Source organism: Apis mellifera, linkage group LG6 (assembly GCF_003254395.2).
Source record: "Apis mellifera strain DH4 linkage group LG6, Amel_HAv3.1, whole genome shotgun sequence".
In the NCBI taxonomy this organism is placed as follows: domain Eukaryota; kingdom Metazoa; phylum Arthropoda; class Insecta; order Hymenoptera; family Apidae; genus Apis; species Apis mellifera.
The window spans coordinates 10675047-10701312 of NC_037643.1; the positions used below are offsets into that span (position 1 = coordinate 10675047).

The 26266-nt window shown below is 35.5% G+C and overlaps 1 protein-coding gene across 3 annotated transcripts in view; it reads left to right on the forward strand.

The window, feature by feature from the left end:
- Positions 1 to 26266, forward strand: part of LOC411158 (leucine-rich repeat-containing protein 24) — a 287583-nt gene that overhangs the window by 114257 nt on the left and 147060 nt on the right. For 2 of the 3 annotated variants that reach the window (XM_026441372.1, XM_026441374.1), the window contains exons 1-2: positions 6704 to 7093; positions 12638 to 12677. The gene's annotated coding sequence lies outside the window, so the exon portion shown is untranslated. Of the gene's footprint in view, positions 1 to 6703; positions 7094 to 12637; positions 12678 to 26266 lie in introns of those variants that run through there. The other variant, XM_026441373.1, reaches the window with a different exon arrangement.

Genomic DNA, 26266 nt, shown 5'->3' on the forward strand with positions numbered 1-26266 from the left:
CTCGCACCCCCTGTTTTTCACTCTTCGCTCCTTCTTGCCGCTTCTTCGGCTGCTGGTAAGCGAGAGCTCGCTTGATAAGTTTAAATTAAACTTTCGTTCCCCCCCTCCTTGCGAAAAGAATCATCCGATATTTATGTTTAAATGGCCATTTTTCCTATTCTTATTAACGTGATTCGTTTGAAGGAATAGTTTTGTGAACAGTTTCTTTTCTGTTCCTTTTTGTTTTCGAGATTTCGAAAAGAAAACAAGTGAATGATAATTGATGATTAATGTATTTTCCTAAAGGAATTTTATTTATGATGTTGATATATTTTCTCAACTTCTGGTGAATAATCTTTTGATAACATTAGATTTTCAATAGAACGATTAAACTTTCGCTCCCCCCTGCTTGCGAAAAGAATCATCTGATATTTATGTTTAATTATTTATCCTATTCTTATTAATGTGATTCGTTTGAACGGATAGTTTTCTTTTCTGTTCCTTTTTGTTTTCGAGATTTCGAAAAGGAAACAAGTGAATGATAATCGACGATTAATGTATTTTCCTAAAGGAATTTTCGTATTTATGATGTATTTTCTCAACTTCTAGTGAATAATTTTTGATAACATTAGATTTTCAATAGAATAAAATTATGTTTTTCTAGGATATTAAAGGGAAGCGTGTCAGATACGAGAACGTTCACGTTCGAATTGTATTTCATGCTTGCAATTACAAACATCTATCCAAGAGATAATTTGCATGGATTCTGAAGGGAACGAAAAGAATGGGGAAATGTTTGAAAATATCGAATATATGCAAACAAATATATATGCTAACGAATCAGGCACACGGAATAACTAGGTAAATGCAATTGCTACCCCGAAATTCTCCCTCTTTTCTTTTTTTATTCGGAGTATATCATAAATTGCAATTTTCTGAGACTTTCGGTCGTGCACCCATACTCTAAATTGACTTTTTCACGAAATATATGCCCTCGTTTATTCTTCAGAGGCATATTCACACATGTATATTCATCAAAGCAAATTAGTTACCTCTTGAAATGTAAACGTGTCTGTAAAAATATCGAGCTATCATATTACTGAATTTACATCCTCGTTAATTATTTAGTTATTAATTTTCTTATTCTGATATTCGATCGGTAATTTATTAAATTTTTCTTCCTATAATTTTCTATTTGATATTTTGAATATTTAATAAACCATTTTTTACATTTATCCTTATACTCTTATATATTCTTTGATCATGGCTGATGTAACAAATGTACTTATAAAATCTTTTCATAAATCTTTATTTTCTCATTCAATTCTTGCTCATTTATCTCAAATATCTTCGAATAACTGTTTCTAATTCGTATGTGCACTAGGAAATCACATTTCTTCCAAAAAAAAGGAAAAAATTTTACTCAGAAAGGTTAACCCAATTCCAAAACTACTTATAAATCTTTATTTTCTCATTCAATTCTTGCTCATTGTCCCTCATTTATCTCAAATATCTTCGAATAACTGTTTCTAATTCGTGTACAGAAAATCACATTTCTTCCAAAAAAAAAAAAAAAAATTTTACTCAGAAAGGTTAACCCAATTCCAAAACCACTTATCACGACCACCGAAATTCTTCCCCGATTTTAAACTAGCGGCGCCGTTAATTCTTCGAACATAAACGTCGCCCTAAAAATGCTAGAAGAATTCCAAGCATCCCGGCCGTTCCCGCGGCCGGCAAAACAGCCGGAATTCTATTTTGGAACAGAGTGCACAGTGTCGCATCGTATTGCATGCCTGAACTCCAAGCTTCTGAGCGAACTCGTGAATTAGAAATAACACAGGCGCGCCTAAGCAAGCCTATGACATCCAACGAGGAGGGATATTTTAACCGACCTTCTCGCCGTTACGACGCACCGTCGCAAACTACGGAAATTCAACTGCAAGATTGTGGCCACGGAAATCTCCGTGTACCGCCCTGTACCGCTGGAATTTCAAAGTGTTTTAACTAGGGTCCCGTCGTTTTAATATCGCTCGAACGATTAAAAGTTCATCTCGTCATGCTCGCTTTAATTTCTTTTCGTTTCGTTTTAAAATATTATTTTAATCGTTCCTCGCGTTTAAAACAGCGCAGAAATTTTGAATGTTTGTTATAGAGATTGAAAAAGATTTAGTAAAAGTAAAATTGTATTCAATCATGAAATATTTAATCAGATTTCTTTAGCCATGTTCATTAGAATATACATGTGTTCTTTGTTAACTGAAAATTTTCAATGAAAGAGGGAAAATATTGCTAAAAAATTATCCTAAGATCAATTGACAGGTGGTTCTCCTATTTTTGGAGCACTCTTTATATATATATAACTTCAAATATTTAAAAAAAAAATACAAGGACGACGATTTTAGAATGGTTATTCACAACAGTGAATGAAAATTTGTAGAATTTCGCAGTGTCGACTTACGCATACGTTATTCGTTTTCATTCGAGTAGCAGCACTTTCTGCAACTTCTATTTACCCAGGTCTCGCGCTGTAAAATAAACGAACGTATATGGAATCGGCGTGGAGCAACCGCAGAATCGAAAATTTACTCGTCACGGAGCACGTCAAAGGGATTCTAACGTTGATGGTGATAGACGTGCGCGGAATATTTGCGAATCGGGATTCTCGCATGTATGCGTTATCGCTTGCTTTTTCCACGATCCTTGATTGAACGGGCCGATAAATAAAGGAGGTTAACAGGTTTCGCCTAGCGGAAACACGATTCGTTGTGAAAATTGCTTTAATCCTAGAAACTGCTTACCGAGAAACTTGTGTCTTTAAATTCGGAGGGAAACGGTAACTGATTCTCGTTGAAATGTCATTGTATTCATCTGTAGTCTCGAGTTGGGAATAAAGGAGATAGCATTCGAGTTAAGTTTATTCGAGGATAATGTCGATCTTTCGTCAAAAGTCGAAAGTTTCGAAAGATGTTTGCGCCCGTTACACGATGCTGTGCAAATTTTAAGAGTCGATGAATGGAAGAGAATGTTGTTATTGCTCTTGGAAACTGAAGTTTAATTTTGAAAAAAGTTTACGGAATTATATTAATTTCAATATACAATCGTATGAATGTATTCCAATATATAATTTATTTGTGGAATGATTTGAAACGTTTCCCCTTTTCTTTAACTGTAATCATTAATACTTAGAAATGATTTTGAACGTATGTATGTAGATTCATCAGGGAAAATGATTGAAGTTCAGTTTCAAATCATAAATGAATAGAGATATGTATATATATAATTTATTCAGGGATTGATATACATATATATATATCACTATTTCGAACAATTGACATCATTATGTAGATGTAGATCGAAATGGAAATTCTGCTCGCTAATTGCAAATATTCCGTTAATTTGAAACTATCTATGAAAATTAGTATCGTGCCGTCGAAATTAATTCCCTACTTTCCTATATATTTTCTTATATAACGTAGGTAGATTTCGGATTTAGACAGCGAAACGAAAATTGTAATTTAATAAATTTTACCGAAACAATCGAAGAATTTGAAAAGGGAAAATTCTAAAATTATTATCGTTGTGCGCAAATTTCGTTTGATAACATACGTATCTGCTGAAATACCGAGACGAAGAACAAATTGTCTAAAATCCGACGCTCTTTGTTGTGATATTAACCAGGTTGGTGAGCACGCAACACAGAGATATGCTTTTCTATAATAAACATTCCATGCAAGGTATATTGGCCTATCATTAAAGTTCAACAAGCAGCAAGCTTTTCCTCGAAGTTTACGCATAACACTGGGGATAGGATCCTCAAATTCACGGAGAAATTTGAGGAAAGCTGCACGTAGCGCTCAATTTTCTTTGTAATAGAGTTAGTTGGCGTGTATAAATCTTTTTGTATTTAACGAAATTCGTCGATATTACATTATAGGTATACAACTATAGATAGACTTTTAAAGTTTTCATAAAGTTTTCATTTTAGGTGTAACACGGTGTATTAAAATTCAGTTGAATTATTTTCTTATAAAGACTCGTTAATTATTCGAGCCTCGGTGATAATAATTTAAATTTAGATGTATCATCATATTGGAAATGGAACGTTCCATGATTGATACGAAATTAAAATAATTAATACATAGTGGAAAATTAATATAAAATATGCGAATTAATATAAAATATTGCCTATATCAATTAAAATAAAAGGTATCGAGAAATGATTTAAAATTGTCAAAGACTATTTGTTCGAAGCGTTTTAATTAAATTCCATGGTATTGATCATCGGTGACCTATCGTTGCTATCAATCTATTAAGAAAATTCCTTCGGCCGATAACCGAGTTGTCTGTTTCGTTCTCAATATTATTACAATTATGAAAGACTTTATATATATATAAATAGAGAAAAAAATAAAATTATAAAAATATTATTGTAGATATAATATAGATGTAGATATAATTATAATATTATTTAAGAATTAATTAAATCATAAAAATGTGAATTATATTAAAAATGATTATAATTAGAATATAATAAATATTCCAATATTGTTAAAATTTATTTAATTGCTATTAATTGACTGTTCTTTGTGATTTGATTATATCTAATTAAATTAAAAATTTCTGATCTATCAAGTTGTCTGACGAGGCAGAAGAATTAAGAATTTAATCTTCATATTATTCATATCATTATAACGATAAAGTAATTGTACAAAGTCATTAGACATTCAAAACATTAAAAATTTTCAAAGAGTTTCAGATATTAGATCGAAGCTCAAAGTCGACGAGATTTAAAGAACTTTATAGTTTCATTTTTTGATATTGTCAAGAATTAAGTATCATAGTCTAACGATTATCAGATAAACGATAAATCAAACAAAACTTTCTCATTTCTATTTATAAAAGAATGATAATAAATGTTGAACAATCACTCCTTATGAATTTATACTTAATATACAAGAATTAATTAAACCATAAAGTTTCAATTCAGCTATTAATATAAAGTATTCGAAATTTGGATAGAAAAATTCAATATCTTTTAAATATATCATTTATGCTATCTGGAAAATATAATTCACAATTCTAATTATCAAAACACTTATTAATTTCTATCTACATATCTCATCATCAATCTCAATTCTCCAAATTTCTTCTCACTCCAAACAATCAAAAACAACTAAAATTTTCAATCACTTAGAATATTATCCTTAAACATACACAAGTGACGAGTGACAATCATCAAAAATATACTACTATTACAATTTCTACCAATCTTTAACGAAACAATCAATAACCATCCATCATCCCAATAATTAAATATCCTCTAAAATTCTCATCTCAACCTAAAAAAAAACGTTTCAAAGAACGGTTAAAATTTTCGATGGAAAAACTCGTTTCCAGAAGACGATGGAACCAGCGTTTCTTCATCGGGTCTCAAGTTTCTTTCGCACGCAGCTATGTACAGAGAGAGAGAAAGAAAGAGAGAGAGAGAGCAATCGATCCGATGCTCGAGGCTCTCGCGGCCCACCGCCTCATTCTTCTCTCGAATCTTCACTCGAATCCAGTCCTCCATGCAATTTACGTCTCTCTGCACTTTGCGTGGACGGATATTCCAGCGAACTTCTTCTCCTCGACCAGAGGAGGCTCTCTGCTAACGTAACACCCGCCTACCCGGTCGCGTAAAATAAAAGTTTCACAGTGGAACCGGACGCCTGGCACTGGATATCTGTATACGTTTATCCTCGTCGACGTTTTACAACGGTCGGATCATTGCTGGCGAATAAACGTGTATCGCGATAAGAACGGTATTATATCTGCTTAGAGGTATTTTTTTGAAACGCGTTGAAGCGGATATCGAGAGCGACGAGATCGCTCGTGTTTGAAGATCGAGTTTTGAAGATCGTTGGCACAGGTCATTCCTATTTTTACAAAGGGCTCGCGAAACACGCGTGGATGACGGTGAATCGACGTATAACACGCGTCCCAAATTAATCTCGGCGAGAGATATACACGTTTGGTTGGAAGAAGATCGGTTTGGTATTTAACGGGGAATCCCGACAAGATTTGCTTCTTGTTTTCATTGACTGGATTTTCATAGCATGCAGGAAGGATTTGTTTTCTGTGTTAACAAAGTGCATGTGATTTAACGGTTTCTTCTTTTTTTTTTTAAACTCGTTTGAGGTTTATATCATCGTAAATCATAATCTTTATCGTCTCGATCATGCTACGTTCGCTGTACTTTGGATTTAGATCTTTATAAATGGAATTGAAATATATAAGTATTCGTCAAAAAATGATATATGTATCTTAGAAAGAATCGAAAGAATTGGTGAGAAAGTAATTTTAAGGAATAAATTCTACTCGAGTTAGCTTAAACGTAGATTGTAGGAACAAGTAAATCGAGTACAATTCCATTTAAATAATTGATAATGAAATATCAGAGTATTTGTAATTATTCACTCGATATACGTGAATCATTAGGGGGGAAAAAAAAAGATTCTGATATCCCGATAAGCAAGAATCAAAAATAGTTTGATAAGGATTATTTCGATACATTTATAATTTTCGTACGATAAATATATAATATAATTATATACGATAAAAATATAGTATTTAAATTGTTAACATATTTTTTTCTTCGAGTGACACAGTAATTTTACGATGTAGCGTAAAACTTTCAAGAATCGTTATCTAAAAAAAAAAAAATTGAAAAATTTGATAAAAGTCAAAAGACAAAGCTTATCTGTATTTATACCATCATTGATTTTCTCACTAATCTAATCTATTAGCTATATCATGCGGCGTAAATTCAATCTCGTACCACGTTTCCTTTCGAGTCTTAAATACAACCGAACCATTCAATGAATAACACAACCATTGAATGCAGAATAAAAAGAGAGAGAAAAAAAAAAAACTATAGCGTTCGTGGAAAATACGTGTGCATCGTAGACGGCATAGCGTGAAAGCTGAGGATAGAGTTTTCACAAATGATCGTGCTCAGTGACGGTGAACAGATAGAGGACAAATAGGAGAAACAGAAGGGAGGAGCAGAAGGCCGGCCAAGTTTGCCAATTTCGCGGTGCGATTGAACCCGGCCGGATGTGCTCGGCAAGACGTGAGTAAGCCGCTTTATTACCAGCCGAGCGAAAGTTAAGCCAGCTTTTCAAACCCCTCTCGAATCTTTCTTCAAGTATCGATTAACTTCTCGACCGCGAAGGCTTAAAGCGCCTTCAACGCCTTCAACGAGGGCACACCTCGATCAGCGTCGAAATTTTCGAAACAGTTTCATTTCCTTTTCGGGCCACGCGAGTCTTTAATTTTTATCTTAACCCATTGGAACAAATGTGTCGATAGACAAAGCGGTGTCAAAGAGATTTGCGAATATTCCTCCTGCTTTCGAAAAGTTTTCTAACGAATGAAACTTTGGAGCGCTTCGTCCACGTCGAGAAGATTTTGATGTTATTCCGTTTGAACTTGAAAAGTATAATTTCGATTCGACAGAAGCAGAATTTTAATCGTGTGTTACAATTCTAGACGTGTTTCTCCAGGAAAAAGTTATTTCATTTCTTCTTGGTTGAATATTAAAGTGACTTTGATTTTAAATACGATATAAATTTTTAAAATATAAATGCTGCTTTAAGAAACACGTGGTTTGTAATCGAATGTCATCGCTGATAGAGTAAAAGATAACATCTGAGATAATATCCGTATATATATATAAGCAATTTCACAATCGTTACAAATTCGCAATTTGTAATGTATATGAGAATGCAAAGAGTAAAATAAGTAAAAATTACAGTTGAAAAGATTGAAGCGACGTTGGAGATATACGGTTTCAAAAACGTGCGAACGCGTGTGATGGATCGACGGGTCGGGACGCAATAATTTACCAAAAAGGCGAGAAGATAGGAAAGGGTGGGAAGGCGAGGCGTCAACGACGTGCCGGAATCCAGAGAGTATTCGTCGAACGACCACCGATGAAAGGAGAAACTTCGATCGTTTATCACGCGCGTTTCGAGGCCGAAGTTTCGCCCCAAGTTAAACTGTTTGGACGAGCACGAGGCACGCGGATTATGGATCCAAATCGTCGATTGTTATCGTCCACGCCCTTCCCCACCTTCGCTTTAATCCCGCGTGTCTTTTCGATAAAGCTTCGCGACCCCGCGGTTTCCTCCAAACAAACACCATTCACAAACTCACGTCCCTAATAACGAATTAAATTATACGATTCAATCAACACTGTTTTTTTTTTCTTTTCCCTCCCCTTAATGGCCATTTTTCCTTTATTATCCGCCACTCGACGCTCTCCTTATCCTCGAGGAACACCCCTTTTGAAACACCACTTCAGCTTCCCCGTGCGAATCAATTGAACGAGTCGAAATGAGCGACGAAATGATCGTGTTTTATTCAGGACGTTCTTACTTCAATTCTATCTTTTGTCCTTTCATTGCCACTCCACGTTGGTGTTGGCGAGGTGTGCGAGCGCGGATATCGTCGAGTGCGAGGATTGTTCGATCGAGATTCGATATTCATTGAATGAGAAATAAATTAAATTCAAAGTGTTAGTGAGAATGATTGTTAAAGGGACGAATTTCTCCCTTTAGAAATAAGTAGGATAAGAAAGCTACGTATTCGTTGATGCGAGATTTTTCGAATTCTCCCGATGTTTAAATAACGATGAGGATAAAAATTGTAACGATAAAAATTCCATAAAAATCTCGAGGCAATCTCGTCGATCAATCTCGCTCCATTTCCTTCCTCTTGAAACTTTCTTTGTTTACGTTTACGTCTTCCTTCGCCTCGAAATATTTTTCCAAGAACAAACGTCGTTCACCAAGGAAAAGAATTCCACGGGCGAGGGAAAGAATTCCAGGGCACAGCGGGTCGGAGCAATTAATCAAATCACGGAAAAGGCGTGACGCCGACTTTGAATATTCAGCGGGTCGATATCGCGTAAAAAAAAACGACGATACACGTTTAATCAGTTGATGACTTTCTCCACGCACCCGAGAAACTCGAATCAATGTTGCTGCTTCGACCTTCGTGGCCTCGTTCTTTCCTTCCTTCCTTTCCAAGCTGACCCTCGTAGATAACGACAGCCTGTCCACGCCAGGAAATCGGTTACGACTTCCGATGACGAAAATTCTATTCGAATATTCGAATTATTCAGTGATTAATTTTAAAATATTCGATTTTTATTTTATTTTAACTCGATACATGAAAAATCTTGGAACGTGATCATAAAATGGATCGGCAATAATCTCGATTCGTTGCGAAATATCGAGATGGAAATTCTTATTCCTTTCCAAAATTCGAGTTTTCTGTAAATTAATGATGATTTTATACTACGTTTTTAACTAGCCTGTCGTAAATAATGGATGGATGAAAGTTTTGAAAAGCAAATTTTTAGCAAAAAATATTTTAAAATTTTGACGTGAGAGAAGATTTTTTTTTTTTTTTTTTTAATTGTCGCAGGAAATACGCATATCCGATACGTTACGAGTAGATGCTTGCTATTTTTGATATTCACGAACGATGTACACGAAAGTTCGTATTTTAATTTTTTGGACCATCAATTAAAATGTATTTTGTATAAATTGATGAAATCACGGGGAGAATTGATATTGTTTAATTATTGTTTACGCGAATGATCGAATTTAACATTCGAAACAACATTCGATAGTTATTTTGCAACAATAATAGTTTCTTGTACACGCAATTAAATAGCGTGTATCGCAGCTTGTCGACATAAATTTCCAATTATTAAAGCTATTTCGATATACCTGCGTAAAATTTACATTCACATTCTATGATAAATATAGATCGGTGAATAATACGATTTCTGGAAATTCGCTGATAAAACAAATATATTAATTAATCTCCGTGAAATTTCAACAGTTAAAACAGTCAATTTGAAAAAGTAAATTTTAACTGGCTGGCACGGTTTAAGCTCCAATTATGGTATCAAGCGCCGTTGCAAAAAGGACAATCCTCATTCGATTATCAAAGTTAAGCTGTATTAGCCACATACAGCTGAAATGGTCAACTATTCTCCTGAAATTCCGCTATTATTATACTTATCCCAGCGACGATAGTGTTATCACAATGAGACTAATAAATCGAATAATTATAATGAATTATCATATAATCCAGCTGATATTACCATTTATAAAACGCAATATTCGAGTATTATTTCTTCATAATAAATTTCTTTCTCATTGAAGAAACATTTTTTTATAATTATCATAAAATAAAAGCATAATTAAAACTCGAATCGCGAGATCTTTCAAACGTGAAATATATATTTTTACATTTTCTTTGAATATAATGGAAACGTAATTCCATTTGCGTGAATGGTTGTAATTAATAGTTCGATTTGGTTGTTTGACAAAATTGTTTTGACATTTAATGTATCGAGAGAAATATAAATATTTACTTATAATTCTTCGATCAAATATTATTTTAATTATTAATTATTAATTATCACTACCGGCATTTGGTATTTTGATTTCCAATTCTTCTTCTTCTTTTCGCTCTAAAGATGATAGATATAAAATTAAATAATATTATTAATATTGGAATATTATAAATAATTATATATAAAAAACAATACCAAAAGAAGAAGATATTTATTTGGTAAGAAAAAAGTTAGAAATCTTTTTTCTTTCTTTCTCGTTTAATCCTTTTTTAATACGAAATTCATATTACATCTTAATTTTCAATTGTGCATAGTTGGCAGGTGTGGAGAATGACAAATAAAGACATAGTGCGCGGTACGAGCAAAGTCTGCTCGCCTGCAAACAAAGAGAACATCCAAGTTCAAATATCGTGGTTATTAAAGTACACACCATTTCAAACGTGAAACGAACAGAACAATTTACGATCCTTTGATAAAGCTGGAATTAATTTTATTTTATTAATATTCATTCATCGATCAGCGCGGGAAAAGACAAGTAAAAAAAAAAAAAAGAAAAATCAGATCGGATAAAAAATTTAAATCAACGATTCTCGATAACTAAAATCGTTCAACGCTCAAACGAACGATTCAAACCTCAACATCTATCGATCGATTCTTTCCCTTCCTCGAGCTTTCAAAGATCGTTTATACCAAGTATAAGAAGAAATTCCCCGACAGACAAGCAATTTTTCCTTATCTTGCTTTGAGAAAGAAGTTAAATCTCCGATAACACTTCTTCTGTATATACAACTTCTATATACCAATTCCTCGTAAAGCGAACATTAACGATATTGTGAGTGTTCTTCTTGTGAACACTCCTTAAAGTGGAATTTCCTATAAACGTCAGTCATGTGTATCTAATCCACACTTAGCCAACTTCTACACCGCAAACCGCTAATCACGAGTTCCAATCACTAATCTGTTCCCTCACAAATAAGACGAGGAAATAACCACCTTATTATTATTTCATCCCTGACATTACAATTACCGATTTATATAAATATCAAAAATCAGGATTAATAGAGCAATATGTATATATTAAATTCAATAATTTTTTATTATTTTAAAACAATTACATCCCTCCATTCTAAAAAAAAAAGAAACTAGAACTCACACCCTAATCGACATCCTCTGCTCACATTCCAGTCGCTCTTCTTCTATCAAATCGTGCCGATCTTAATTACATAACCTCACAGTGGTTACGATGCGCGCGAAATTCGAGCGCTATCTACCGAGCAATTAAGCGGTGGTGAAGAACGGAGAGAAGCTATTAACTCGGGCCATCCTTGCACCTCTTCGACGAGGCCTCTCTCTCCGGTTTGTTGCTATACTTTCGCGATAATGGTGAATTAATAGAGTAACAGTTAAGGGAGGGGAGGAAAAGGACGTTGGGAAAAGTTTTCGATATCCGTCCTTCCCCACCACTATCACCATCCCCTTCGTCGTCGTCGTCGTCGTCGCGAGGGAATGCGAACCGCGAGACGGTAGACGATTAATTAAGGAAACCGTTAACTGAAGGGGGGAGGGGAGGGGAAGAGAAACCGACTTATCTGCGACGATTGGCTGCTAAGTTACCCAACGGAGCAAATGTTTCAGAGTTTCAATCAGCTTCCACCCCTCTGCCCCACCCCCGCGCCACGTGGAATAGCTACTTTGCAGTCGTTGCCATAAGACGCTCTTGAATGCGATTATAATAAATTCTTCTTTGAAAGTTGCCGAAGCGCTCGAATCCGCTTTCGATGATAATGGATGAGGGGGTGGAAGGAGGTAGGGGTGTTCGGCTTCCTCGGATCCAGGGATTACGATTTGCGTGACAAACCTTGCAGATTTTTACGGGCAGACGTTGGTTAAAGATCTTCAAAGATGAGGGGGGGATTTTTACGCGGAATTTTTACAAGAATCCCAAGAAGATACGATTATTTTAATATCTGTCGACTATTACATGTGTATTCTTATCATCATAGTGGTTTCTGAAAGCCAACAAATCTTTTGATGATGATTGTAGTAATTATTGCGTTGAATTAAGAAAACGAGAGAATTTTCTATTCCTTGTTGCGTGAAACAATGAGTTTTATTCGAAAGTCAAGTAATTCAGGCTGTATATTTCAATTATTAATTTGCTCCATTATGATTGATAATATATTGAACATTAATAAACTGTAATTACGTCTATACATTTATTTTTCTTCTCTTCTGTTCCAGATAATTGTATAAACTTGTTTCGCGAGAAAACTTCATGCAGGTACGTGATACATACTTACACATAGAAACAAATTAATTCGCGATAAAGAAGCAAGCACAGCTTTCTTCTATTAAGAGAAACGCTTAAACAATAATAAAAAAAAAAAAAAAAATACAACCAACGGGAAATTTTTAATTTAAACTTCGACACTTGGTACAATGGATATTGCAAACCATGAATCTATCCCCGTAACGCTCTTAAAGGACGCCAAAGTAGACAGTGAAAAGTTTCGCGAAATAATTTTCACTTACTCTCGTTTCTATAATCCCCTTCCGTCTTCTTCCTCCTCCCCCTCCCCCCTCCCTCGTGAAACTTGGCCGCGTTTTTATAAGTTTAACCTCGGGTATCCGTCTTCAATCTCGCTCTAATCCTATAAAAACTTTCGCCGAATAATCCCCCTCCCCCGACTCCCTCCACACAGAACAACACGAACAATACGACCAAGTTAATATTATCACCTCGCTTCATAAGCTCCGTGTTAACAAAGAATCGCGGAAAGTGGAGAGAAATTTAAAAGTTGTCCGCGCAGGTCGTCGCGAATCGAATTCTAATTCGCCGAGAAAGGGGCGAGATGGAGAAAGACCGATACGTAAACAACGAGGACGGGCTCGGATATTTTATCACCATCGTCGTCTCCTTTATCACGGTCTTAATAATAATAATCGCGTGGCCGCGACAAAGAGGAGATCGAATTCCTGAAAGTTTCACAGTCGGTGAAAACGCGCGTCGTTAAAACAATTTGCAAAGTGAAAATCGTAATGAATAACGTATGAGCCGTGGCGGGCCGGTTTATTTCCGTGTCTCGATAACACGGTTCAATGACGCACCGCGCATTATTCCACGCATCAGTGAGAACGAATTAAAACTTTATCTCTCTCGTGCCATGCCAGTATGGCAAAGATATAATGTATTCGTTGCTGCGAATTCGTTGTAATAAAAAATTATTTCCGCGCTATTGTACATGTATATGTTTATGTACATGGTGGATGCTAAATTAAAAATAAAATAATAAAAAATATTCGTGTATATATATATTCTATTTGATTTTTAATATTCGAGTATCCAGTTTGAGTTTAAAATTTTATAAGTTTAAATTTTTATTAGAAGATTTTAAAATTCAACCAGATTATTTGGTACATCAGTGTTTGAACAAGGTTTAAAGTTACAATTTTATTATTAGAGAGTTATTTAAAAAAAGATTATGAAAATGACAAACGAAACGTAGTAAGGATTAATATAAAGATAATGGATGGTCGTGATTGAATCTACCCCAAGAAAATGGATCACGTTTCGAATGCTTGTCAAAACGTGATCGCACCTCGCGCAATATCTGACGAATACTTCCGATATTTTTGAAAATGCGATTTCCTTACGGTGCGCGATATTTTTGAGGAAATACGATCGAAATACGTGAATTATTCAAATATCGGTGGCGCCCTCTGTCAGCTTCGAGATATTCGACAAAGTGCCGAAAGCTATCGAATAAATATGAAAAAAAAGAAGAAAAAAAGAAAACGATGGTACGGAAAAAGATGAAGGAAAAGAAACGAAGATTTATTTGCGGGTTCCCTTGATTATAGTTCGAGAGAAACTAGAAGCCGTCGATGCTGTATTCCATTGAACTTTCGTATCAAAGTGGGAAAGAATCGTCTGTTGGACTAACGATGCAGCCATAGCTGTTCCAAATCTCTCGGATTTATCCGAGAGAATCTTTTTCCCCCGGAATACGAATCGTCATCGAAATATAATAGATCTTCTAATTTACTATAGTTTGATGGAATTATTACATACAATAAAGTACTTTTACAGGTCAAAAAAGACTCAAAAGTATCTTATTTCATTTCTTCAATCGCGATTGTTACCTCGATGAACGTTTCACCGACGAGACTCCCCCTCGTTCAAATTATACGTCTCCATTGTCGTAACGCGCAAATTTTCCCGACAGAATTTACGAGCTACGTCCGTTCCACCGTCCTATACTTACCTGTATAGCGCAAAGTAGCATCGCTGCAAAGAAATTCCATTTCCAACCTACCTACATTCTCATCACTCTGCCTATTTCCTCTGTCCGTTTCGCCCTCGAATCCCAGCTCGAATCTCATCGGTTCCCAGTCGTTTGCAGGCAGAGTATCCTGTATCCCTCGCGTTCCTCGTATATTTTCGTCGGCTACGTTCTTTCTTATCCCGGGGAACTGTACGGATTCGCGGCGGTAAACAATGCCTGGAGCCGTTTCACGGGTCAAGGAGCCGCGGACCGGCCAGGTGAGCACGTGCTCGAGAAAGTCACGTTTTCGCACGTGGGGAGGGGACAACACATTCATCATAAAAAGCTCGTTACAGCACCACTTGTTGTCCGAGCCTCAAGCCTTTCGACGTGTCTACTGTGCCACGAGAGTGAGTGGCTTCTCGCTCGTCTGAGTGGCGTCGTTTTCTACCTGGCAAATTGAGGATAAAATTGCTCGCGGTGGATCGCTTCTTCCGTATCCTCGTTCCATCGCGTGCTGCTCTAAACGTCTCTTGTCGAGAGACGTTTTCTTTTCTTTATTCTCACTCTCTCTCTTTCTTTTTCGTTCCTTTCTCTCTCTCTCTCTCCACAATTTCGCGCGTTAAAGATTTTAATCGACGAGGGTATATTATATTTACGAATTGTTTACAATTTTTTTTTTTTGCACAATACAATACATTTGAATATGTTTTCGATATCCATCATTCTCTCTTCATCTTTGTAAGAAATATATATATATATGTATCGAAAGGAGAAAATGTAGCGACGAATAAGTATAACAGCGGTCGGGGAAAAGCATAATCGCAAGCATAAGTCACACGCGACGCTATAATGGCGGGATTCTAACGTGGGCTACTCGAAGGTCAATTCAGAAGCACTTAGCGCGCCACGAAACGGATCCACGGGTTGATAAATTGGACCCGAAAGAGAGGCAACATCTGTTCATGTTTCGAAACGAGTTCGAAAGTTCATCGCGAAGCAACGGCCTCTGCAACGGTACGTCGACCGGATCTGATCGTTCGTGCGTGCGGTTTCGCGTGAGAATCGAATTTTTTCCCCCGCGAAACTAAGATTAATATTGGCCACAAACAGACGCCCGACGCGTATGTGGATTTTTTCCCCTCTTTCCTTTTCGTTATTTTTCACCGCGCGAAAATTCAATGAAATTTGAGAGAATGGTTTAAATTTTTAATTCCATAACACACGATGGTATGAATTTTTTCTTTTTGTTTTTCTCGTTGATGTAATGTCGTTGCTGATGAGTTGATCAAAGAAAATTTAATATTTTTGTTGAGTATATTCTATAGTTAATCAAGTTATTGTCATTCGAATTTAAAATTGAGTTTACAAGAAAAATTAAGATAAGAAAGATTTGATTATTTGAACATAATCGATGAATTATTAAATTTCATTAAACGAATCATCGAACGATAATCAAAGAAGGTTTTTATAAAGAAAGCTTACTGTAAATGTAAAAGAAAAAAAGTAACGATATTAAATCCAATCGAAAGTTTGGAAAATTTTGGAAACACGTATTGATTAAATAGAAGTTTAGATTTTAAACGGGAAAAACAATAAAAACGATAAAAAAGAATAATTGGACGATATTCGATACACTTTGAAAGATAAATCTATACGATTTATATCATTTCAACTAACTCTTGCCAATCATTGCACAACATTTGCCCGAACGTTCATTTTCGGTATACGAAAATGACGATAAAAAAAAAAAAAAAAATAAAATAAAATAAAATAAAAGTTGAATCAATACATCATCACCCCTCGATGTTTTTCCCACGCTGTAACGGCCACCCCATACGATTCCCGATTTTCTCGTTTATTTACAACAGATATTAATATCTCTAATTATCAAGCAATCCGTTATTTACCCGACTTCGTATTATTTGCACGATTATATTTAATGAACAGTCGACGAAATATTGATTCGTTCGATCATTTTCGTCGCTCACGATCCTGTCCAAAGGCTTGAAAGGGTCACGGTTCCAACGAATATCGGGTAAATAAACGAAATAAAAGGAGGAGAAATGGAAAAAAAAATAGCAAAAAATAAAAAATAAAAATAGGATTAAAAGATAATAGAGATAGAAAGATTTACGAGAGGTAGACGATTCTGGGCGATCCCTCGCAGCTTTGAAATCAGTGGGGGATATACGCGTGGCCGTGGCAGTCGTAGACTGAGCTAGTTTTTTTTGTTTTTTTCTTTTTTTCTTTCTTTCTTTTTTCCTTTTTTTTTTTTACCATCCATTTTGCCAGCGCGACAGAACAGGCCACAGGCGAACTGAGCCACGCTGGATGGATATAAAATGGGTAACGCGGGTGGAACGATAACGCAGAGCCACGAACGCGTTCCATTTTGCCTGAATATCGAGTGGCGGGAGCGGGAGAGCAGTCGACTTCTCGATTGTGTGTTATTGGGTGCTTTCGACGCGCGTCCGATTTCCACCTGGGACGTCGAAAGGGAGAGGAGGAATGGAGGAAAGAAAAAAAAAAGAAAAAAGGAAAGAAAGGGAGGAGGGGGAAGGAACTTTTCCCCTTACGCGTTCCCATTTTCGCGCAACCCGCTCGTGCTCGGAAACACGAAGGGAAAACGAGAGAAATAAGACGAAGTTTTCGAGTGGCCGACACACAACGCGAATTTCTATTCTTCGAGCTCGTACACTTCGTACGGTCGTGTTATACGATGCGTATTTTTTTTTCTTCTTCTTCTTTTCTTCCTTTTTTTTTTCTTTTTTTGGAAATCTCTTATGGAACTGTTTCCTCACCTTTGTTTCGTTGTTTCTCGTCGAACGCGCTTTTATACGGCAGCTGTTGCGGTGTAAAAGTAATTTTAACAACGGTACGCGCTGAAGCTCTATGCCGGATTTTTTTGTTGGATCTAGTTAACAAATTTTTGGTTTGCAACTAGTTCGTACGGTTTGCAATAAACGCATCCAGTTTTTTTCTGTGATATACGTTTATTTATTCGTATATAATTCTTTTAATAATAAGATTATTTGAAGTATTGGACGCCGACACGATTTTCTTATTCCTTTATTACGCGAAATATCTTCTATTCCAAAAGATTTTCCAAGAAGCATTAAAATTAATTCGTTTCTACTTTCAATTACCTTCCCTATAATTTTACAAATAATCGATCGAGTTTGGAATGCGATATAAAAACATCGTGTATCAACCTAAATAATTCGATCTATTAAAATTCTAACCCTCTAACCCTTTTCAATTATAGATGCAGGATATAGGAGCGTCATTTATTTGATGTTGTACACGAGATTGATTTTCATCGGTCGACAATGTGCAGGCGTCTCGTCGGGTAAACCTTTCCGATAAATAAACGCGGGACAAGCGTGGCGACGACGTCGACAAGAGTGACTGGGCTGAAATTCGGGCCGAACGGGACAGAGATTTGACGTCAATGAGGAAAGAGGGAGGGAGGGGGGGAACAAAGTAAAGTGGAGCACACCGTTTCCTTTGGTCTTCCTCTCGTAAATTTTTATCGACTCGGTAAACTTTGACCCTTCGACTGTTCCACCGTATCCCCCGGGAAGCTTGATTAACCCGGCAGTGATCGCGCTTTAAATGGTAACCGTGGCAGGTTACGTCCACGTGGCCTCTTTTCCTCTTCCTTGTTATATCGGGTGTTTCGAAAATCGTGGTAAAAAAAAAAAAAGAAAAAAAATGATTCCTCCAGTGCAAAAGTAAGTAAAGAGAGTGCTACGGAATGGTAATTTTTTGATATGAGGATTCGTTTTCGAGAAGAAATGAATTGTGAAATTTTCTGCTGTATTTGAAAATATATTGGTGTACGTATAATCGATTTTTTTCGTAAATTAAAAATGCATTATAAATCGTGATCTTAGAGAAAAAGATAATTTTTGATAATTCCTGATATAAAGTTTCGTTCCAGAAAGAATGGATTATTTTTAACTTCTATACAAAATGTTTGTTTCAATTTGTACCATGATTTTTTATATTCTTCTTCAAATTTTTGTGATACAAGCATTTTACATAGATTTTTATTATCGAACCAATGTTTTTTTTTTTTTGAAGGAAAATTTTGAAGGAGAAGATTGGTTTCGAAGATCGATCATGAGAAATAATTGATCCTGTACATTTTGACGAATTATTTAAACGATTTTACTTAACTATATATATAATTATGATAGATGGATTATATTCAAAATTTAAATTTTGAAAAAACTATTTTTATTAAAATCGTACCATGTATCCTGAAGAGATAAAATTAAAAAGCAACAAAGTTCATTTCGATAACAATATAAAATAATAATTAAAAATAGGAAAAAAAAAAGAAAGAAAAACTACACGTATGCAATTCTCGACTTCAAAAATCCCCCTACCCCCCTCCTCCCTCAGTCATTTCGGTAAAATATCTTTCGTTTCAATTCCAAAGTGAATTTTCATAATTATTCCATCACGATAGATCCGAAAATTTTCAATCCCTTTAAAAGAAAAATTCGTCCCGAGGACACTCCGCTCCCCGCGTGATCCCAATTGCGTTAATTCCATTTTTCTTTTTTTTTTTTCGAAAGAGAGATCCTGTTTAAAGGGATACACATAATGCATATATTTTTAGCGAGTGCGGAGGCGACAGGTTCGAGCGCACTCTCGATTCATTCCATCGGAGAATTTCATTATGCGCCGACGCCATTGCTCTATTTACATAATTTTAATGGATCACAGCGAGGGAATTGAAACACCTCGACGCGGGACAGGGGAGGGGAAGGAGCGACAGTTGAGAAGCACTGGAGCCGTGGAACAAAGATAAAGTAGCGAATGAAATGTTGGCGGGAATACAGTCGCGCCAAATTTGGAGAGGAAAATGAAATGTAAACTGGGACGCGGGGCGTTTATTTTCCCGTTCTTTCGCCTCGTCCTGCCGCCCCCTCTCCTTGCCGCCCCCTATCGCAGCTAAACACTAAAAACGAGCACGACAAAGAGGTCAGTTTTCGCGGATTAATTATTTATCCGGTTGCCTTATTGTCGGTCAGAACGCTGACGAGTGATCTCTCTCTCTCTCTTGCGATTCGTAAACCGCAAAACCGTGAAAGCATGCGCGATTAGACGAAGTATCTCTTTAGTGCACATCTTGTGTCTGATAATGTATTTTGGCACAGTTCGAAGAGATTTTTGCATTTTGCAAGGGAGAGATTTTTATTTGATGAAAAGTAAAAGTTTTTCTATTGCTTCGAATTTTGAATAGTCGAGTATTCGTGATGGTTTTGTAATTTTTAAGAGCATTGTGTGGATCTGTGCTTGATTGATATTAAAAAAAAAGAAAAATTAAATATTTAAAGACGCATTAATTCTTGTTATAAATTAATCGATATCGTCACATTTAAAACAATTATTTTTCCGCGCAAATACGAATTTTTTTTTAATATATAAAAAGAAAAAAAGCGACAAGAGCTTCGTAACATAATTTTCACGTAGTTACAATTATTCGCGTATATTTTCATTAAAATGAACGAACATCTTAAAGCGCGCATGCCTCGTCAAGTGAACTTTAAATAAAATTGTCAAACTCGTTATACGAAATTCTGCAACGATTTTCTAGCTAAATTATCGATCTTGAAATAACGAGATGCGCGTTCCCGAAGTACGTTCGAAACTCTTGAGATGCAATTTCTTGCGAAAATCACGGCGACCATCGTGTCTGTCACACGTATAGCTTTGTCACTTTGATCGAATCTTCTAAAAAGTTAATCGAATATTTCCATTAATCGAATTAAAATATAACAAATATATCGTTTATAAAATAATCAAGTATAAAGAAGAATTCTCGACTATCTAATACTATAAATATACTAAAAATTCTAGATTTCCTCAGGTTTTAATAGCTTTTCATCCCCTCTTCTCCCATTTACCTTCCTGTGTAAACTCGGCTCGGCACAATACACGAATTAACAAGAAAATCATCAAGAACGACAAAATCAAAAGACCGTGGAATACGAGATTGAAAGCAAAACAAACGATCTATGTACACAAGAAGAAAGTATATGTCATTTCGGATAGAATTTTCAAAAATTCGTCAAACTTCTTCAAACTTTCGTACATTTTCCCTTTACGTTTCAAAATATCTCCTGTTACACCATATTTTTGTACCTGTGTCAAATTTGCATACACTTATTTGTTTGACGCCGATTTGACTGATCCAGATGCTTCGAGAAATATCTTAGATTCTTCGAAAGGATATTTTCGCAATTCCATCCGTTCGCGAATCCATCTCTTTAATCCTCGAGTGACTTTTACGAGAATCGGGAGAGTTATCTATAATCTCTCTGATATTTTCTGATACGCTGACGCGAGATACGCTCAAATGAAAAGAAATTCATGCTGAGGGAAGTCACGAGTGTCACGCTTCTCTTTCTCTTTTACAATCGCGTAGAAGAGAAAGGAAAATAAACGGTATAATTAACGAAACGATCGATAGCTTCTTTCTAATTTCGACTACTTAATCTTTACTTTCTCGTGACTCTCTTGAATATCGATACGAGATCGCGGTTAATTTCAAACTTCTTCTCAACCATTCTTATCGCCAATTCGTGATGAGATAACGAAAATGGCGGGCCACCGTTCACGCACCGAGGCCCACGATATTCCATAGGCTGGGAGCATAAATTAGCGATTCAAAGCGGTCGAAGCATACTTTGGTCATTTGCGATATCGATTGTGACACGCACGCGATACGTACATCGCACGCAACTGGAACTGGAAACTTTGTAAAAATTGCAGATTTCAATTAAATTTTTAATAACGATATATTAATAAAGTAATGAGTTCTTTATTGCGCGTGCACACGCATATCTATGAATAATACGTTGCAATAATAACGATAATAAATAATATTATTAATAGATACAATTATTAATTAATCCAAACGATATCTCTTTCGCTTCCTTCTTTTTTTTCTGATTTCTTGCGAAAGTATTGAATTTTTTTTTAAGAAGCCTCGTGGATTAAACGAAGGAAAGCGAGAGAGGGAGGGGAGAAAGGAAATTAACTGGAAAAAGAAAGGAACGACAAACGATGATGCTTTTCGCGGTAACAATCTGACACGGTCGTTCCTACACCATTGGCCCCGTTTCCATGTTCGCGGAAGCGAGCACAGACCGCCCGTGGATTTCCACACGACGGAGGAATGAGTAATGCCTAATTTGCATATTGCGTGTGACTTTGTCTTCGACGTAACACGAAGTTTATTAATAATGCAATGGACGCGATGCGAATATGCGAGAACGACGAGGACGCGTCGGTGGGACGGCCATCTTGTATTTCTTCTTTTTCTCTCTATATTTCTCCCTTTATTCTACATTCTTACTTATTTATCTCTCTTTTTTTTTTATATATTTTCTTGCGATTTTCGTTTTCAGTTCAGGAGAGCAACAAGAAAAAACTGTCTTTCATTTCGAGAAAATTCGAGCGGTTTCTTTTTCTTTATTTTCGATTTTGTTCTCCGTGTTTTTCTTCTTTTCTCTCCTTTTATTTCTTGCATTATTTGTTCATTAATCGTGTAATTAACGAAATTGGATTTAATATTAAGTTGTGTAGTAAAGTTCGTATTTTTTTGTACAAGTTTTGAATAAAAGATACGAATAGTATCCTTCCACGATATTATTCGTTGCAAATCCTTGTGTAAGGTCATGCACCACCGGATTCAAACTTAATATTGTAACGCTTCGACCTGGAAATACATGGCTGCAACGTTGGTTAAGAAGCTCCGCAGGAAGCTTTCAAAAAACAACTTACACGCTTGTATAACTAGTAACAGCAGAAAGTTGCGAGAACCTTTCTTACAACAGGGTTCAAAGTGTAACTTTTGCTCCGTCGCCCTTGCTAAAGTTTAACCTCTAATTTCATATTTTCCTCGATACTCAATATCCCTCCATCTTTTTCTCATAAAAGTACACGATAATTAAATGAAAAGAATTATTAAATTGATTTTTTAACTCAATCATAGTCAATAATAATATCAGAGAACGAAATATCACATTAATTTGTTCACATTTCTTTTTTAATATTTCTCTTTTTACAAATTCTTAAAATAATTCGACGTGACAAACCTTTTTGATAAATATCTTTTTAAATATTAGAATATTTATTTCATTCCAAGATCTCATCAACATTAATATAATTTATTTAATATAATCGTTCAAACGTCAAATCAATATCACTTGCAATTAGTATAAATTCACAAAATTAGTTTTAAATTTAAAAAATTAATTTCTATTATTTTTCCAACGTGCAATAAAACTTTTTAAAATTCACCCTCGTTTAAATCTCGAAGAATTCTCGAGTAAAATCGCGTTATACGGAATAATTCATCATCCCCCAAAAGAGGGGTAATTTTAAACTTCCAGAGATCGAGATTTTCGATGCAATATTACCAGCTGCACGAATACCCAAGTTAACCGGAGAAAATAAAGGGTACAGTAGGAGATTTCAATAACCGATGAAATCTATCTATCGGTTGATTCTCTGCATTTCTCGAAATACCTGTTTCATTCACCGAGTACAGTTACTTATTTCACGCGTCGACACACCGCGACGTACGACCTCCTCGTTCGTTTCTTTTCTTCCATATTTGCGTCCCGTCGCCGAGGTCGCGGTCATTCAGAGGCGTTCAAACGCGACTTTACCTAGTTGCCTCGAGCACCTTCGAAGCCTTCGCGTGTGTCAATTCGTACACAAACGTCTCGCAATTCTCAACGGGAGAGAAATAAGTCGCGAATATTTCGAAAATCGGGCCACCCATTTGTTTCCTCTTCGTTTCGGTCGACGCCTGCTTTTTCCATTCCTTCTATAAAAACGAGGATACGAGGCGAGAATTGTTTCTCCGTTATTTTTCCCTGATATTTCCACGATGGAATTCGGTTTTATTCTTATCCGATGTTTCGATGTTTCAAATAAATCTAAAGATACGTATGTATGGGATGTGTCGTTTTATCCGATAGAATAAAAAAAAAAAAGAAAAAAAAAGAAATTTGATATATTCCTCCGAGAATTTGTTGTCACCTATCGGTAAGGATAAGGTTTTAAAATTTTACGTGATATGATATTGGATTTGTGGAAATCGGTATAAATAGAATTGGAATTTTATGCTTATTAGCGCAGAATTCTGAGAATTTGATAACGAGAGTGAATCAGATCGTAGACAATCAACGCAAACGTGACGTGTAACACGTTGGTATTGGTTAAACTTTAGACTCGGGAAGACAAAGATGGAGCGTAAACTCATTGTTACTAATTGTTCACCTTGTGAAGGAAACACAATTAATCCAATAACGACTGATTAATCGTATTTTTAAATACATTTTCTGTATCGATGATTATAAATGATGAATATTATAATACAAATCTAAACTAAGTAGATTTCAATTTCTTTGATCTCGATTTTACATTTCTTTTTTTTTTAATATGATTAAAAAATACATTTCACTTTTAAACAGTGATAGATGTATTTCTCTCTAAATAATAATAGAGTGGCAGAAATATGTATCTTATCGCGTGATTTTATGCTCATGATATATATTTATAGTTGGTTTATCGGATGGATTGCGTAATTGGATCTAGAATAAACGTACCTTTCACGTACTTTTCTCCGATGTGGGCATCAATCCACGTTGATCGAGCATATTGTGTCAGACACCGTGGCCTCTCGATCCCGATCATTTGTCTCGAGCAAACCGTCGTCGCCTCGACTCGTTTCCAATCTAGGAATAGGGATTGGATATCGGTTCGTGATCATTTCACGAATCTTTCCACACGGGGAGAGTCCTCGATTTGTTCTTTAAAAATCAGAAAGATAATTTGATACAATCTGTTCCCATCTTCTGGAGAAAATAATTAAAAATCAAGAATTAGTAATTTATCCTTCATCCTCGTGATGCGATCATCGTAGTTAATTTTTAAAAATAAAAAAATTTCTTTTTATCGAATTTTTTTCAATATAATAAAAATAAAATACGTGGATATAAAATCTCTAGATAAGATCACGAGATATAGAATTTTTCAAGTTTTGAAGGTAAGGTAGAAATTTTACGGAAAATATGTCTGACGTTTCTTTTTCTTTTATAAAATATGTCTTCTATGGGATATTGTAAAATTAGTTTGCGCGAACAATTGAAGCGAAGAATGTGTTATCGTGCTGATATTCTGCTCAAGAGTTGGTTAACAAGATTCGTAATATTTGCATATAACAACGAGCAGTAGTATACAATCCGACTCTGTTGCATCTATAACTTGTTAATGCTGTATTCTCTCAGTTCTCTGTCTGCGGTATTTCGACATACTTTACTTAATATTGATTTTCTTTCCTCAACGTTAATTCTAACTGAAATATGAGCGAATGTGTCTCGGTTATTTATGAGATACTTACTATAATAAACATCCAATAAATATAATATTATTATCTGATATCATACCCTGAACATTTGAAACTATTTTTGTTCAAAGATCAATTTTTATTAAAAAAAAGAGATGTATATCTTTCATTTTCTTTTCATTGTTCTAAAGATAATATATTTACAAATTTCACTATGGCAATAATTTCAGAATCTCTCTACTTTATAGTAATCGTGGTGGATACTTTACGTGCCAATATTGTAAATAAATACAAATTTCATCGGATAACCGAGCAAATTTCAATAAACTTGTTAAGCAAAATTTATCAAGCTTATGCATATACCTTAGCTAAACTATTAGTCGCGTGTTCCAAGATGAGAGAGAGAACCATCGATTATAATCGGGTCTAATCTGCTTCGAAGCAATCTATTCATGAGTAGCATTATCAAACTTAATGTCCAAACACTTTAATCATTCCACGTTAATGAAATTAAGATGTAACTAAGAAATAATCCTTTGTATCATTTAATTCTTCAATACCTTCAACTTTCCAATAGAAAATTTATCGATTCTTCCTTATTAAACACCGTTTCGAAGGAAACTTGTTATTATTTTCTTCTATCCTATATATTTTCACATTTTCAAATTGTTGGATAATTAAAAGCATTCTCTTCTCTCACCATCTATCACGAATTCTTCAAATTTATAAATTAAACAATTAGCTCGTTTCGTCCATTAATATTAAAATATGAAACCAATATCGAATTAGCGAGAGAGAGATTGGACGACAATGATGGAACGTGTTTAAAAGGTTCAAAATGCTCTCTTCTCGTAAATGCTTTCTTTTTTTTTTTCAACCCAATGGGCAATAGATCGATCAATCTTCCCGAAAAAATCCTCTCGACCGCACTCGTGATAGAGTATCTCGAGACACGACGACTTAAAAATGAATCTCGTTTTTAAAGAATGTAAACTTGCCAGTTTTTATCTCTTTTCGCCGTTGGCTCGAGCCACGTCCTTCCCTCGGCCACGTTTTATCTCTTCCGCTTTTCCCGAGGATTAATGGACCACCTTCCGCCCGCACACTCGGATGGCGTACAACGTCAACGCATACGGGATGATTCGATCGCCGTAGTGGAGTTGCTCGTACGTTCAAGTTTCGGACAGAATATGGCTATTAATTGGTTAATTAATTAACACGCGC